Source organism: Neoarius graeffei, chromosome 7 (genome assembly GCF_027579695.1).
Source record: "Neoarius graeffei isolate fNeoGra1 chromosome 7, fNeoGra1.pri, whole genome shotgun sequence".
NCBI classification, from domain to species: Eukaryota; Metazoa; Chordata; class Actinopteri; order Siluriformes; family Ariidae; genus Neoarius; species Neoarius graeffei.
In genome coordinates, this window is record NC_083575.1 from 32,055,382 (window position 1) to 32,060,539 (window position 5,158).

The following is a 5,158-nucleotide window of genomic DNA, read 5'->3' on the forward strand; positions in this document are numbered from 1 at the left end:
TTATCCCATTAATGGACCCCCCGATGGTATGAGCATAAAATTAGGGCTCAAAATTTGAAAGTCTTTGGGATGTGTTGGAGAAGACTTTACAGAGTGGGTCAACCCACCCATCATGAAGAAAAGATCTTGGTGAAAAATTAATTCAACTCTGCATGGAAATAAATGTTACATCAGGTTATTGAAACAATGCCATGGTAAATGCAACTTTTTTTTTTTGGCTGGGCAGTGTAAAAAGTGTTATGTTTTTATAAAGATTATTTCATTTTTGATAAGTGGACATAAGTCAGAATACCTTCCTGCTTCTTTGTATAGAGAGGAAAAAACCCTTCAAAAATAACTGAGTTTATCCTTTTAAACTATAAATTGAAATCTTACAGTTTTGCTTTTGAACACTGTACAGCAAACAATTAAAGATTTTAAAATAAACAGTTTTTGGAATTCCATTATTTCCCCCCCATTCCTAAATGTAATGGTTGAATGTTAATTATTACATTCAACTAAATTAGTTGAATAATATTATTTAGGGTCCAAGCGCACAGTGGTTGTAAACTTATTGGAATTGTTAGGATTTCTTCTTATTTTTCTGATTCAACTTATGAATGAATGCATGTATTCACATTAAATACATAATCAGGATAAGATTTTGCAAAGGATGACTGGAAAGTTTGAGGTGTGTTGATTTGATAGGGGGTGGAGTTTGGTTCAGATAACTGTTTCTCAGGAACCATAAGCGGGATCAAATTGTAACTACGGCCCAAGTACCATAGGTGCAAGGACCCTATTGGATCCTATTGGATTTTTTTTCTTCAATACTTGACCATTTTGAGGTGGTTCTCATGGGAAAAAACTCATGAAAATTGTAACACACATCAGTACTTTTAACAGTTACTCAGGGACAGAGCTTTGGACCTGGGTGTGGCCCAGAGACACTATAGTGCCACCATTTGTTAATGAGCCTTGTGCCCAGCATATACACTATATTGCCAAAAGTATTTGCTCACCCATCCAAATTATCGGAATCAGGTGTTCCAATCACTTCCATGGCCACAGGTGTATAAAATCAAGCACCTCGGCATGCAGACTGTTTTTACAGTTTGGAGCTGGCCCCTTCCTCTTCCAACATGACTGTGCACCAGTGCACAAAGCAAGGTCCATAAAGACATGGATGACAGAGTCTGGTGTGGATGAACTTGACTAGCCTGCACAGAGACCTGACCTCAACCCGATAGAACACCTTTGGGATGAATTAGAGCGGAGACTGAGAGCCAGGCCTTCTTGTCCAACATCAGTGTGTGACCTCACAAATGCTCTTCTGGAAGAATGGTCAAAAATTCCCATAAACACACTCCTAAACTTTGTGGACAGCCTTCCCAGAAGAGTTGAAGCTGTTCTAGCTGCAAAGGGTGGACCTACATCATATTGAACCCTATGGATTAGGAATGGGATGTCACTTAAGCTCATATGTGAGTCAAGGCAGGTGAGCAAATACTTTTGGCAATATAGTGTAGTTTGATGTACACACACCAAATTTAGAACGTGTGTGGGCCTTCCTAAGATGAACACATTTGTAATGTACATTGTTTTAGCCACACCTAATAGAAAGTGAGTTATTTTAGATTTTATATATTTTGATGTGTTACATTTTGAAATATTCCTTCTCTGCAGTTCATCAGATTTGGTATACATGATGTCAAAATGTTGCTGATGTCAAATTGCAAAGGGATTATTGATCTCTTGCAAAGCATTGAACTGGCAACACAATAAGTTTGTGTCTCGCCAGGCAAACAGGAAATGCCTCATAAATTCTCTAAACATTTCTTGATATTGCTCAAACAGGTTATTGATTTTGATGATATCCACATGGCCAGAGTGACACCCTGGTGTAGTGCCACCATTTGGCAACAGAAAGAGTGACTTTTTCATCCATCTCACCTATACTCCTTCTAGACATTTCAGTGGATTCATGTCAGACTTGGTGTACATGACTTGGTGTCAGACTTGGTGTACACTGGTCTCCTGATTTTATATCATGAAGGGATTTTTGATATGTTGAACAGTGTAGCCATGGGGACAGGATGAATTTGGGTATCTTTCAGTAGTTTTTTCAGGTCATTTCATTAGTTTGATGACTGACAGGATTTCAGCCATTAATGAATGAGCAACACGGGGACTGGTCTAGACATGCTTAGGTCATGATGTCACTCTGTAAGTAAATCGGCTGAGAACACTTTGACTACAAACACGGACACCTTGAACTACAATCCCCAAGTTTCACAGTGCCCTCTGTTTCCCGATTACTGAATTCAGCTGACACTCATTTCCCTAATCACTGCTCTCCCCATTTAAGCCTCTCTCACATGCCACTTCAGTGTGAAGTATTGTTCTGCTTTATTCAGTTCATACAAAGCCTTGTTTATTCTGACTGCTTCTCGATTTCTGGCTCTTTGCTTACTCTTTCACGTTTTTGCCCTTTGTCTTCTCTCTACCACATTGTTTGCCAATTGCCCGACCCTTGCTTGTTACCAACCACGATTCCTGTCTCTCGATTTGGCTTTGTTTACGGTTTGCTTCATGTCTTCTTCTGCACATACTGTACATCCGTAAGTGCCTGTATTCTGACACTCTCTGTGATGAGTGTTTGTAGCATGTTAACAACAGTGTTGATAATTCACCAGTCTTATTCAATGGCAAATTAAAAACAAACTCTTTTAAAGTGCTAGTCTAACAAAAATTACATCATAAAATCCCAGGTTTTCTGTGTGTGATATGCTCAAATAGGTTGTAAAATTCACAGATAAATAAAAAATTGGTTCAAAAAAAATAAATTTTTTTGCATCTGAATTTTGTTCCAAAAATCACTAAAAGCTTGTCCGCTATTATTAGATCGCAGTAATTCACAGGTCAGCAGTGCTGCGTGTGTGACATCATATGCGCCATTGCCTTCTTTTATGTCCACACGAACTCTGTACTATTCTCTGCAGTGGTGTGTGTTCTTGACACTGATTCTTTTGAAAAAACCATGAAAGCTCTTCAAATTCGTCCTCAACCTTTGGTTGTTTGAAGACGATTTAGAACCTATAGCCACGGAGAAAGAGGCGGACGAATATGCAAGTCAAGTCCCTCATGAAGAACAAGAGCAACAACTGCTCGAGTGGTTTTCTGGAACCCAGGATATTAATATATTGTACAAATCATAGTTTGCTTATTCATTTTTTTAAAACCGCTTTGGTGTTCAACTTTCACAGTTATGATTGTCATCTCTGTAACCTCATTTGGTAGGCACAAGGCTAAATAATGGCAGTAATTAGGCACTTACTTTCAGTATTGGAGCTGGCAGGAGCGGGTGGCGCGTTGTGCCATATGCATTGTGCACAGTGAGCGCGCAACAACCAGGAATTTGTTAGGATTCACCTCCAAAACTAAGTTGCTTGCAAAACTACAACCTTTTCTGGTTCTAACAGTACCATTTAGGACCATATACACCCTTTCTATTTTGGGCTACAATTTTAAGTAGAGGTGTGTGTGTGTGTGTGTGTTGGGGGGAGGGGTCTTTCAGCGCACAATTACTGTTATTTATTTTTTTTACTAAAATCACCATATCTCTGCAACCATAAAAGATTTTTTTCAAAATTCCAAAACCTATGATGATCTTGCAATGTCCCTTTACAGAGAGCTGATTTTAAGATGAATTGAACCTGTTTGAAATTTTAAGGTAAAGTACCTACTATAATCACGGAATTGGCATGAAGGAAAAGGCCATTGCAAGATTAATTTATAATCATCTCATCTCATCTCATTATCTCTAGCCGCTTTATCCTTCTACAGGGTCGCAGGCAAGCTGGAGCCTATCCCAGCTGACTACGGGCGAAAGGCGGGGTACACCCTGGACAAGTCGCCAGGTCATCACAGGGCTGACACATAGACACAGACAACCATTCACACTCACATTCACACCTACGGTCAATTTAGAGTCACCAGTTAACCTAACCTGCATGTCTTTGGACTGTGGGGGAAACCGGAGCACCCGGAGGAAACCCACGCGGACACGGGGAGAACATGCAAACTCCACACAGAAAGGCCCTCGCCGGCCCCGGGGCTCGAACCCAGGACCTTCTTGCTGTGAGGCGACAGCGCTAACCACTACACCACCGTGCCACCATTTATAATCATTCTGTGATTAACTTTCCTGTATATTTCTGAATCTTGTCATTGCCTTTTTTGTCCACTGAAACATGTGCGACATTATACTGCATCTAAAAACATGATTTCAATATCAAGTGAATGGATATGCCATCCTGTTATCTCTCTCAACTAACTCATCGGGGTTTTTTTTCTGTATTTATAGGCTCTGAAATAGATTATCTCACAACATGAGCAAAATGTATGCTGTTCAATTAATACTGTATCTTCAGGTACTGGTAACACATCATAGCCATCTTATGTCAAATACTGCCTGTAAACAAAAACTGTCTAAGCAACCACTCTCTCCTCCTTTCAGTATTTCATCCGAGTGTGCTGTAGCCAAAACAGCCGAAGCATCTGTGTCTACTGTTGTACAAATAGCAGCTCCTCCTTCTTCAAATACTGCATCAGGCACAAACAGAAACAGCCTTTCCACCCTCTCCTTCAACTACAACATCTGAATTTTAGTAAAAAATAACGGTAATTGCATGCTGACCCCCCCCCCCCCCACACACACACACACACACCTCTACTTAACATTGTAGTACAAAATAGAAAGGGTCTACATGGTCCTAATTAGTACTGTTTGAACCAGCAAAAGGTTGGTAGATTTATAAGCAACTTTAGTTTTGGAGGTGAATCCAAACAAATTCCTGGCTGCTTCGTGCTCGCTGCACACAATGCATATGGCACAACGCGCCACCTGCTCCTGCCACTCCAGCACTGAAAATGAAAGTAAGTGTCTAATTACTGCCATTATTTAGCCTTGTTTAAAACTTCAGAACTGCTATCAGTGAAAAGGATAAAAGCCTAAGGACTAGTAATAAATTCCAGCAACAGGCTAAACACAAGCTCGATACTTACTGTGCAGTGAGCTCTTTGGGATGGCACTTCTGACTTTTGTTTCCAGATTGTAGGAACTGCTCTGTGTACGAGACATCCTTCAAATCCTTCTCTGTGAATCTGCCTCACAAAT

The 5,158-nt window shown here is 40.2% G+C and overlaps 1 protein-coding gene across 1 annotated transcript in view; it reads left to right on the top strand.

The window, feature by feature from the left end:
• Positions 1-426, top strand: part of cfl1l (cofilin 1 (non-muscle), like) — a 3,839-nt gene extending 3,413 nt beyond the window's left edge. Inside the window, exon 4 of the mRNA XM_060925527.1 lies at positions 1-426. This exon is cut by the window's left edge and continues 1,071 nt beyond it. The gene's annotated coding sequence lies outside the window, so the exon portion shown is untranslated.
• Positions 427-5,158: the final 4,732 nt, after the last annotated feature.